Below are 13024 nucleotides of genomic sequence, written 5' to 3'. Positions count from 1 at the left end.
AGATCAGGGTGTGCAATAAAATATAATGGGGCATGACAAAAGCAAATGTATTTAATGGGCCTGACAAAGCATTAGTTATATATTGGGGCATGGGAAGGGCATTATTTATATCATGGAGTAGGGTATGAGCAATATTTACAGTCAGGTGCATAAATATTGGGACATTGACAGAATTTTCATACTTTGGCCTCTATTCACCACCACAATGGCTTTGAAATGAAACAAACAAGATGTGCTTTAACTGCAGACTTTCAGATTTAATGTGGAACATTCATCCACTCTATTACTTATACTGTATATTCCCAGAAGAGGGCTTGTTCCCCTCGTATGGAGCCTAGTACAGGTTGATCTAATGTTTTTATATAACGTATGTTCCTACATTTTAATAATTTACTTTGCTATTTTGATTGCAGGAGAGAGAGAGAGAGAGAGAGAGAGAGAGAGAGAGAGAGAGAGAGAGAGAGAGAGAGAGAGAGAGAGAGAGAGAGAGAGAGAGAGAGAAGAGAGAGAGAGAGAGAGAGAGAGAGAGACTTTATATTGTTACAATAATATATTACACATTTTGTATAATTACAGCTTCTGGGAATTTAGTTCTATTTGTTTCATGATATTTTTTATTCTCCCTTTTACACAAATAAATCATAGAATAGGAAGTAAAAGGAGTTGAAAGCTTCATAAACTGTAACTTTAACAAAAAAGAACAGTGAAACAGTTACAAACAGAATGCAATCCGCAGAAAAGTGGTTACCATAAAAAATGGCTGCAAATCTAATCTGACATCCCTGCCTGTGAGCGTGCAGTAGTTGCACGCTGCAAAACTTAGTAGCACATTACTGCTATCATGCAGCTATTTGTGTTTCCATTCTCTTCTCTCTTAATTATTTTCATTCAAGGAGACCCTTCAGTAACTGTCTGTCACAACCACTTTACTGTATATATATAATAGAGGAGTTTCCTCGCAAAGTCATATGTTAAGTAGGGATGAGCGGGTTCGGATTTCTGAAATCCGAACCCCCCTGAGCCACCCCGATCCGAGTCAGGCTCGACTTTTCCCACCTGACTCGGATCTGAAATCGAGGCAAAACGTTATCATTCCGCCTTCAGGGTCTCGCGGGTTTTGGATTCTATATAAGGTACCCGCGTCGGTGCCATTTTCTCACTCGGCTGTCGACAGTGAAGAGGGAGGGTGGTAGTTAGGGCTGGCTGGGCTGTGTAGTGTAGTGTAGTGTAGTGTTGTGCTGTGCTGCTGTTGTCCATAGGGGCTGTGCCCACTCCTCCAAAGTCCATAGGGGATGGCTGTGGTGTGCTGTGCTGCTGTTGTCCATAGGGGCTGTGTCCACTCCTCCAAAGTCCATAGGGGCTGGCTGTGTTGTGCTGTGCTGCTGTTGTCCATAGGGGCTGTGTCCACTCCTCCAAGGTACATAGGGGCTGGCTGTGTTGTGCTGTGCTGCTGTTGTCCATAGGGGCTGTGTCCACTCCTCCAAAGTCCATAGGGGCTGGCTGGACTGTATTGTGCAGTGTCCCAGTCCTAAAGGGGTGCTGTAGTGTTGTCCAGGGAGTGCTCTGTCAATCAGGGGTGCTCCCCCCAAGTGCAAATAAATAAATATTTTTTCTGTGTTTGTGAATTGTCTGCGCAGTAGCCGCACGTGCATCAACAAAGTAGTGCCAAGCGTGCGCCTGTGTCATAAGTAAAGGGCCGGCTGGCTTGACCATTAAAGGGTGCTGTAACCCCCAAAGTGCACTCCAAAAAAATAAAAATATATATTTTTTTTGTTTGTGAATTGTGTGCACAGTAGCCGCACGTGCATCAACAAAGTAGCGCCAAGCGTGCGCCTGTGTCATAGGTAAAAGGCAGACTGGCTTGACCGTTAAAGGGTGCTGTAACCCCCAAAGTACACTCCAAACAAAATAAAAAAATATTTTCTGTGTTTGTGAATTGTGTGCACTGTGGCTGCACGTGCATCAACAAAGGAGCAGCGCCAAGCGTGCGTCTGTCTGTTAAAGGGTGGTGTAACCCCCAAAGTGCGCTCCACAAAGAATAAAAAAATCTTCTTTTTTTTCCTGTCTTTGTGAATTGTGTGGGCTGTAGCTGCACGTATATATCAATATAACATAAATGGAGGACCAAACTTTCTCCGATAAAAATAAAATAGGGAAAGATCAAGAACCACTTCCTCCTAGTGCTGAAGTTGCTGCCTCTAGTCATGACATAGACGATAACATGCCATCAACGTCGTCTGCCAAGGCCGATGCCCAATGTCATAGTAGAGGGCACATACAAACCCAAATGACAAAGTTCAGGAAAATGACCTTAAAAAAAACATTTAAATCATCTGAAGAGAAACGTAAACTTGCCAATATGCCATTTACGACACGGAGTGGCAAGGAACGGCTAAGGTCTTTCCCTATGTTCATGACTAGTGGTTCAGCTTCACATGACGATGGAAGCCCTCCTCCCGCTAAAAAAATCAAACGAGTTAAGCTGGCAAAAGCACAGCGAAGAACTGTGCGTTCTAAGAAGATATCACAAATCCCCAAGGAGAGTCCAAGTGTGGTGGCGATTGCGATGCCTGACCTTCCCAGCACTGGACGGGAAGAGGTGGCTCTTTCCACCATTTGCACGCCCACTGCAAGTGCTGAAAGGAGCACCCACAGTCCACATGCTGATACGCAAATTGAAGATGTCACTGTTGAAGTACAACAGGATGAGGATACTGGTGTAGCTGGCGCTGAGGAGGAAGTTGGCGAGGAGGATTCTGATGGTGATGTGGTTTGTTTAAATCAGGCTCCAGGGGAGACAGTTGTTGTCCGTGGGATGAAAAAGCCCATCACGGTCATGCCTGGGCAGAAGACCAAACATTCCACCTCTTTGGTCGGGCAATATTTCTATCCAAATCTGGACAACAACTGTCTTGCCATATGTACCATATGTAAAGGTGGAATAAGTAGGGGTAGGGACGTTAGCCACCTAGGAACATCCGCCCTTATACGGCACCTGCAGCGCGTTCATAAAAAGTTACTGTCAAGTTCAGAAACTTTGGCTAAGATCGTAAGCAGTCCAGGGACACCTAAATCCTGTTGTATCCAAGCGCCTGCAAACCACACCGTCAACTCCCTCCTCGTCAATTTCCTCCTTAGTCAGGATCGGAAGTAGTCCTGCAGGCCATGTCACTTGCTTGACTGACTCTCCTATCCGGGATTCCTCCGGAGGATCCTGCATTGCTACGCCTCCTGCTGCCGCTGCTGCTGTTGCTGCTGCTGGGAGTCGTTCATCATCCCAGAGAGGAAGTAGGAACACCACTACTTTTACTAAACAATTGACCCGCCAACAGTCCTTAGCAAGAAGGATGAAGTATGACAGCAGGCATCCTGAAGCAAAACGTATAACTGAGGCCTTGACTGCTATATTGGTGTTAGACGTGCGTCTGGTATCCGCCATTAGTGCAGTGGGATTTAGACAATTGATGGAGGTAGTGTGTCCCCGGTTCCAAATCCCGTCTAGATTCCACTTCACTAGGAAGGCGATACCGAGACTGTACAGAAACGTCAGAAAAAGTGTCCTCAGTGTCCTGAAAAATGCGGTTGTACCCAATGTCCACTTAACCACGGACATGTGGACAAGTGGAACAGGGCAGACTAAGGACTATATGACTGTGACAGCCCACTGGGTAGATGTATCACCTTACGCAGCAACAACAGCAGCGTCACCAGAAGCAGCATCTCAGAAACGCCAGCTCTTTCCAAGGCAGGCTACATTGTGTATCACCGGTTTCAGTAAGAGGCACATTGCCGACAACCTCTTAGAGAAACCGAGGGAAATCATCGCCCAGTGGCTTACCCCACTTAGATTCTCCTGGGGATTTGTGATATCTGACAACGCCACCAATATTGTGCGGGCATTACATCTGGGCAAATTCCAGCACGTCCCATGTTTTGCAATAAACTTGGTGATGCAGAATTTTCTGAAAAGTGACAGGGGTGTGCAGGAGACGCTTTGGGTGGCCCGAAAAATTTCTGGCCACTTTCGCCATTCAGCGACTGCGTGCCGAAGACTGGAGCGCCAGCAAACATTCTTTAACCTGCCCCGCCATCACCTGAAGCAAGAGGTTGTGATGCGGTGGAACTCAACCCTCTATATGCTTCAGAGGATGGAGGAGCAGCAAAGGCCATTCAAGCCTATATCCATAGGTATACTATGACATAGGCAAAGGAGGAGGTATGCACCTGACTCAAGCGCAGTGGAGAATGATTTCCGTGTTGTGCAAGGTTCTCCAGCCCTTCGAACTTGCCACACGTGAAGTCAGTTCAGACACTGCCAGCTTGACTCAGGTCATCCCCCTCATCAGGCTTTTGCAGAAGCAGCTGGAGAAAGTGAAGGAGGAGCTAAGATGGAGCGATTCCGCTCAGCATGTGGGACTTGTGGATGAAGCCCTTCACTTGCTTTGCCAGGATTCCAGGGTGGTCAATCTGTCGAAATCAGACCATTACATTTTGGCCACCGTGCTCGATCCTAGGTTTAAAGCCTATGTGATGTCTCTCTTTCCGGCCGACACAAGCCTGCAGAGGTGCAAAGACCTGCTGGTGAAAACACTGTCAGCTGAAGCGGAACGTGACACATCAACAGCTCCTTCTTCATTTTCTCCTGCAACTGGGGCTGCCAGGAAAAAACTTAGGTATCCTAAGCAACCCGCTGGCGGTGATGCAGGGCAGGCAGGACCAAGTTTGGACATCTGGTCCGGACTGAAGGACCTGGCAACAATTTCTGACATGTCTACTGTAACTGCATATGATACTGTCACCATTGACAGAATGGTGGAGGATTACATCGGTGACAGCATCCAAGTAGGCATGTCAGACAGTCTGTACCTGTACTGGCAGGAAAAAGAGGCAATTTGGAGGCCCCTGTACAAACTGGCTCTATTTTACCTGAGTTGCCCCCCCTCCAGTGTGTACTCCGAAAGAGTGTTTAGTGCAGCCGGGAACCTTGTCAGCGAAAGGCGTATCAACTCTTCCAGGGAGACCAGCCTCCAGAATGTACAGAGGGACCTGTGGTGGTGGATTCCAGCGGGGACGAGTTAATACTCTGTGAGGATGAGGATGTACACAACACTGAAGAGGGTGAGGAATCGGTGGATGAGGAGGATGAGGACGACATGTTGCCTCCATAGAGCCAGTTTGTGCAGGGACAGATTAATTGCCAGCTTGTTTTGTGGGGGCCCAAACGAACCAATCATTTCAGCCACAGTTGTGTGGCAGACCCTGGCGCTGAAATGATTGCTTTGTTAAAGTGTGCATGTCCTGTTTATACAACATAAGGGTGGGTGGGAGGGCCCAATGACAATTCCATCTTGCACCTCTTTTTTTTCTTTGTATTATGTACTGTTTGGGGCCTAGTTTTTCAAACTGCCATCCTGTCTGCCACTGCAGTGTCACTCCTAGATGGGCCATGTGTTTGTGCCGCCCACTCGTATCTCTTAGCATAGTCATCCAGCTACCTCGGTGCAACATTTTGGACATAAAAACACTATTGTGAGGTGTGAGGCGTTCAGAATAGACTTGAAATGAGTGGAAATTAAGGTTATTGAGGTTAATAATAGCATAGGACCAGAAAAACCCACAAATTCTGTGATTTTAGCTGTTTTTATGTTTTTTTTTAAATAATACAGATCCAAAACACAAAACACGTAAGGGTGGTTTTGGCAAAACCAATCCAGATCCAAAACACGAAGAAAGATCCAGATCCAAAACACAAAACACAAAACACGAAAAGTGGCCGGTGCACATCCCTAATGTTAAGTAAGAGTAGAATGGAATTTACATCCATGTAATGCGCAATGGATCTCTCCATTGCTGGTCTAGTCAACATCTCTCTCCTGAAAACATTTTTTCTTGCTAATCTCAAAGATTAGGATGCAGCAATGTTGGCTAAATCCATCTTTATCGTCTAAAGCCATCATTTATATATAAAAAATAAAAAGCCTGGCAGCTTACTAAAAGCAATTTTCTTTGTGCTGTAGCTCTTTCTATAAATGATATATCTGTTGGAATATGGAAAAAGTGTATGCTGGGCTTGCAAAGAGAACCATTCAGTCAGCATCATCGACCAGTCTGTGTACAAGACATTGGGCTCTATAAAGCATTATTTGTGTTGTCCCGAATATTTTTGGGAAACATTGTCACAATATTTTTTATATTATCAATTTTTATGACAGCTATTCAGCATTTTACTACGCAGGGACAGCGGTTGTGTTAACACGATGTCCCTGCGGATTTCCTGAAGGCACTGTTGTCAGAAGTCCGAAAACAAAACCTTTTTTTTCTTGTTCTGTGCATGCTCAGTCATGCACTTACTTAACTCTGTGTCTAGTCTTCTTCCCTGCTTCGCTGAAATGTGGCGACCGGTGAAGGTACAGTATATCAAGCTCCAGGCTATAAAACTGTCTTAATTGATTAAGGGGGTGATTCAGCTTGGAACATAATTGCAAAGCTGCATGGAAGCAGCTTTGCAATTCCGTCCTTGTAAATATGCAAATGTAGCAGGAGGTGTATGACACCCGCTACTGCCTTTGTGATCCCAGCACTACTGTATGTTGCAGACTGGGAAAGCCATTGCGTCCATCGCACGTGCAGATTCCCGATAATCGGTCAATCTGCGTTCAACATTGCACTTCCGTGCAATGCTGAATTAGCCCCTAAAATGGGTTCACAGGCTGTATACATCTCTATTTATGTGGTTTTATAACTACATTAAATGCTCCCCCTATAGACTTCAATGATGGAAACTACAGGGTTATTTGAGTTCATTCCTACCATTGAAGTCTATGGGGTAAACTTTTATTGGTTGAAAGAGCTGGGGGCTCACCTCTCTCAGCCAATTAATGGTCAGCCAATAGATTGAACCATCCTTAGGGAAGTAGTGTCCTTCGCGGACAGTACTGTGTCTGGTGGGCTCCGCGATTTAATATTTTTTTTTACCAAGACCCTGGACGCTTACATGGAGTGTAGAGGACCTGAACCAAGGCATGGGTGAGTATGGTTTTTTTTTTTTACAGCCACAAATGGGGAACTTATGGACAGGGGACAGACTGACGCAAAGGACAAGGTGAGTATGTAGTGTGAGTGTGGGTGAGTGAGTGAATGAGTGAGTGCATGTGTAATAAAATACTCAAACATTCAGTGTATTTGTCATGTCTTTATTTTAATATTTATTTTACAGGAGGACTACAGGCACCAATGGACCCTTAATGCTCTTCATGCTGGTAGTTGTAGTTCCACAAATACCGGAATGCTGGCTGGGACCTGTAGTCCCCCTATAAAAAACAATATTACATTGGATCTATTCTTTAACCCTATCAACCCTGCATCCACAGGCCAGGAATGCGGGGGATAGCCCTGGGCTTCAGCCCCAGCCTGGGGTTTCCTGGAGAAGGGGGACCCCTTTATAGGGGGTCCGCACCTCCCCAGGGATCCCCAGCCTGGGCTGACTAGTGTGGGTGATGAATGCTTTTGCCGGGGGACCCTGTAAAACTTGTCTCCCTAATAAGAGCCCGGAGCTGGTTGATGGAAATACGGGGGAACCCTACGCATTTTTATCCCCATATTACCTCAACAAGGACTAGCTCAGGAGCCCTGTGCTGGTACATTGAAATACGGGGGGGCCCCCATTCTGTTCTTCTCCCCTATTTCCTGAACCAGGACTGGCTCAAAAAGGATGTGCTTGGGGGGGACCCCACACAGCTTTTTTTTCATATTAACCATTTATTTACTTTATTACAGTCAGAAACATACATGGATCACACTGATCTGTGTATGTTTCTGCTAAACTGGCTGCAAAGGAAATAGTATATTATTTACTTCTATTTTGGACCAAGTTTGCTTAATTAACACCTGTGTTTGCAATCATGATTCTTGGTAAATGCCTGTGTCTAATGTTTCCTGTCTATAGAAAGTACTTGCGAGTTTGGCCGATGGTGTATTTATTTCTATTTGTATTTTCACCCATGTTTTGCAGACAGAATCATAATTTTACACCTGTGTTTGCCTTTAGTAAATCTCAGTGTTTGAAAAACTGGCCAAACACATCCGTGAATAGCATCTCAGCCAGACATGATTCTTACCCCGTCATATGTTGATATTTTTCAGATGTCGACATGTCATACTTGAATACTCTCGTGAGAATCGCGGGAGGCTCCCGATTTTTTGGGCCCCCTCAAAAGAGTAGGCAAATTTCCCGCATCATGAACACTTCCTAGTGAAGTGGGCAGGATGGGGATAATTTCCGAGCAATTTGCGGGTCCATAGGGAGGGGGCAGAGGTACATGACGTGAATCACTGCATTTTGCCCCTGCCTCTCCTCACAGACCGCAATTTGCCGACTATAGTCAGGCTCAGACCCACCGAAGATGAGAGCAGCAGGTCCTCCCCAGCTGCTCCCGGAAAGGTGCAGCAAAAAGTCGGTAAGTATGCGACATGTTACATTTTGACACTCTAATCATGTCAACATCATAACATTCAACAGTCTGATGTACACATAACGAATGTTGATATCCTTACTGCTTACCCCTGTAAGTATCCACAAGTACCTATGCTGTGTGAATACTTCCAGGTCATACACAGGTGAATTGAGTTGAGTAGTATTAATCCTACATGATATTACCCATGCAATTGTCAAAAAAGAGACTTGTTTATGTACTGTAGGAGGGATCTGAGGAACAATCACTTGTAGTACTGTACATGTAGTCCAGATAGTGCTTGGTGCTTGTGATATTGTGATAGTAAGACTTCTACAAGAGCTACGATTAACAGAACATGGACACAAAGAGTCATTTACAGTATTCATAAGAAAAAATGGAAACGCATAGAGTATATTCACAAAGTACATACAGCATTTGCTGACATTGTATGTCTCCTCCCTGGGAAATCCCTGGAGGATAGTCCTAATGGGACATTCTGGCGTCATGGTGACGCTATCTGTATAATTGAACCACAGCGCATGATGCCGCCAAATGTGGCATTTATTATGTGGTCACAGGGCTTATGGACGTGAATCATTGCAAATTGCGTCACTTCGCCTTAGAATTGTTTTGGTGCATGGATGAGGGGAGATAGCAGCGTCCACACCATATGGTAGTGATTGATCTCATCATGATACATACATGCCCCAACTCCTCTCTTCTGGGGAGGTCCTTTTGTGGGTGACCATACAAAGTAACCAATAATCAGCTCCACCCCCTCATCCATATTTACCTTAGTGTTTAGACCCATAAGTATTTTTTGGAGGGTTAAAGACTCTGTATCCATCTGCTAAACTAGGACCTCCTCTCTAAATGCACACTCTCCTCTAACTTAAATGAATAGCTTTTTCATTTGGGAACAGTAAGAAGTGCATTACAACAATGGCTAGCCTGCAGTCACCATTATTGTGCCATGCTACAATATGCCCTTATGTTACACATGCAAACATATGCTAACACTCAAAGATAGATACAAGGTCACAAAATAACAAATAATAAAGAGAATAAAATGTCATATGAATTGTGCATCCTATTTTCTTGATTCATAAATTACGCTTATGGTTTTGCAGAACAGCAGATATAACTTAGATGTAACAGACTGCAAATCAGGGCTATGGTCCAAAGCTTATTCGCCGTTTGTACAATAAGAAAGCAGATCACTGATTGAACAGTACAGTAGTTCATATTAGATATTAATACTACTTACATCTGAATAAACATTAGACACCTAAGCAGTACTGGCCTATAGGGGTAAATATAATAGCCTGCGACCTTGCAGTCATCGGCGAGTTCCTGGCAAGTCTGCCCAATGTTTTAAATGGGCAATCACATAAAAGGCAAAACCATGCTATTACATTTATGCAATAGGCTTTTTTGGTCAAAAGGTGTTTTTTTAGTAATAAATTCAGAAACAGGTTAGACCAAAAATACATCATGCTGTGTCTGTAAGCAAATTAGCATCTACCATTTTTAGCCAGTCTGCATTGACAGAGCAAATAGGTTATTTCACTAAAGTGCTCAAAATTCCAAATATGCATTAAAACCTGTACACAATGCCCACAAAATTCATGTAGATTGATTAATGATTTATAATTTTGCACAGTGGTGTGGGCTACCATGGCAACCACAGTAACATTGCATATTAAGTAGTATGCAGAAAGACTTTGGAATGCTCATCTGAGCTCTGTCTGTCCTATGCAACATAAGCCACATTAGTACTGTTTATTATGCGTTACCTTTGTGTGTTTCAATGTTTTTATATTAGTATAAATGTGCCTAGAAATGTACATTCTTGTACAAGGTGCATAAACCTACAAAGTCAACATATCTCACATAAAAAGTGTAGGCCAAGACTTTGTTACCAACAAAACACTAACTTTGTTTCACTCCGCAAACAGAACCCTGATTTTCAGGACTCTTCACTTCAGAAGATGCAATGTTTCCCAGCAGACATCTTGGACTACAGTCATGTACTTCTGATAGATACGGTACATACAATAGCCACTGTTCCCTGTTAACTATACTGCATGAGAAATTATTTTAGTTAGCTATATATTATTATTATTATTATTATTATTATTATTATTATTATTATCATCATCTTATATTTCTAAGGCATCACAACAGTTTTCTAGTACCATACATAGGCAAATAACACAGAGGATTATATAGGTATATAATGAACAGATTAGACAGATACACACAAGAATGCAATTACAACCTGCAAAACATTACATTACAACCTGCAAAACATGAAGATATAGACAGGACCCTTCTTACAACATTCTATAGGAAAATGGTAAAAATTTCTCACATTTCCAAAATGAACGATCAAATTTCTCTTGCTGGGACAGTGGCTTCAATAAGAGCCTGTCCTGGCAGTAGCTTACTCTATCACTTTACTGATCCAGATTCCATACTACACATGCACAACCATCGTCTGCTTGGCGCAAGAACAGTGCGAGAACATAGCCTATAGGTTACAATTGCTAACTCCATCTAATGATGCTTAATTACCTGTTATACTTCACAGTCAAATTGTATTGTATACATTGCACCACCTTACACCTTTACACCTTTCATACTGTCAATAAAAAAGAAGTGGTGGAGGAAAGAACTCTACTGGAGAGGGCACTTTTATTCTGAAATATCAATATTCTAAAACATAACTATAATTAGCATATGATGGTCTTTAGTAAAATAAAACTTACAACAGATAACAAATGACAGATAAGTATATAAAGGGATGAATCATGAAGTGATAAGGACCACATGACCCCTGCAATAGAGTACTTTTCTCTAGCCATTCCTTATTTGATGGATTTACTCTTGGGGAGCACCATAACTATTACCCTATAGGACCTCACAGTCCTTATTTACTGTACAGTGTTTTTCCTCAACTCGGATGGGAGTTCACAGGGGTTCTTCTATATCAGAGAAGTGCAGGTCCAATGGAGGTATAAGGTACCCCCTCAATCATGGGAACAATCCCCACCTGAGGTAAGAAAATCTGTATTTTTAACTTACCATGTACTCTGAATTTTGAGTTTGGATTCACTCTACAGTACTGTAACATGTTCAAACCTCATTTAAACTTTCACCAGTTTTTCTAAATCCCACTGATTTTCTTTTGCTTATTCCAAAAATAAAAATCCTAATGGAATTATTATCCAGCAAAAATTTGCCTCCTTTATTTTTTTCCCTGCAATGCAAAGCGATGCAAGTTGCATTACACTAGTTATAATTGTAACTGGGAACAGTTCAAATCAACTGGCCACAAGTGAAAATATAAAGTCCCTGACGTGTATATTATATGTCATAGGTCATCACTTGCAAGCTCCACTTTCTGGTAAATCCATCCCGCTGACTGGGACCCAGGGAAAGCGGATCTGATTGCTTTGCTAATTTGCAGCTTTTGATTCTGTACTGTATGAAGATGCTAGAGAAATTGTTTTTTTTTTTTTTTTTTGGTGCAAACAAAAAGATCAATAGAAAATTAACATTTACAAACCTTAAAATCATGTATATAACAGGGTTTAATACTGGGCCTGATTCAGCTGAGCGCTCGCAACCGGGTCAATGTTTGGCCAATGGGCATACACACGGCGGAGCCGGCTCCATTGTGCGCATGCGCGAGACTCGGCTAGCGGCGGGTGCTCCGTCGCTCTGGGTCTCGCACCAAAGGGGGCGAGCTGTTGATGGTGAGGGACAGCTCGCCCCTTTTGGTGGGCGGGCCAGGGGGGTTGCCGACCAAATGAAGGTGTTCCCAACGGTACGCTTGCCATTTGGGGGCGGCCCCACTCTGTTAGAGCCAAAAGCTCTCTGGGGCTTGCGGCCACGAGACCCTACCACAAGGGTCTCGTCGCAAGCCCGATGATCGTGATGGTCTTGACCATCGCGACCAGCAACCTGGCCGCTCGCTATAGCTGTGGGTGGTATTAAAAAACGCACTGATTCAGAGTCCGGCTCTGAATCAGGCCCACTGTCTGTTTAGTATGCCTGTTGTTTTGCTTTTACTGAACATTACAAAAATCCATGTAGGAGTGTGGAGCTTCTCTATCTTGTATCACAGTAAGGTGGCTCAGACGTTCTAATTTGTAAAAGCAGACACAGTGGTGGGAAATATGTTCATCATGTCCGAATACAAAGAAGTAAATGGCTATTGCGCTGCACTCACAGACGGACTGGCCATCTGCCAATTCTGGCAAATACCAGAAGGGCCCATGGTCTGATAGGCCGGTCTGGCCATCTGGAGGCCTGGCTTAGCAGCTCCGCCTCTGCTCGGCTGATGGACTTTCTCTAATTCGCAGACGTGACCTCATGACATCATGTCGAGCAGCCACATACTGGGAGAGCTGCTCGAAGACAGGGCATAATGAGTAGCTGTGCTCCCTTTTTACAAGCACACCTGCCATAGACGCACAGAATGCTGGTGGCGATTGTTAGCCCAAGTCAGTCCCTGGCTGCACTGATGTACTTTTACATCATAAATTCACTATTTCTGTAATATA

At 43.8% G+C, this 13024-nt stretch overlaps 1 protein-coding gene across 1 annotated transcript in view; it reads right to left on the bottom strand.

Moving 5' to 3' along the window:
• The window catches only part of TRPC5 (transient receptor potential cation channel subfamily C member 5), a 276431-nt gene that overhangs the window by 165757 nt on the left and 97650 nt on the right, over window positions 1–13024 (bottom strand). The gene's annotated exons all lie outside the window — the stretch shown is intronic.

The sequence above is a fragment of the Taudactylus pleione genome, unplaced genomic scaffold (assembly GCF_031769625.1).
Source record: "Taudactylus pleione unplaced genomic scaffold, aTauple2 ptg000296l, whole genome shotgun sequence".
NCBI classification, from domain to species: Eukaryota; Metazoa; Chordata; class Amphibia; order Anura; family Myobatrachidae; genus Taudactylus; species Taudactylus pleione.
Note: the sequence above shows the minus strand (reverse complement) of the source record. Positions and strands in the feature narration are given on the sequence as shown.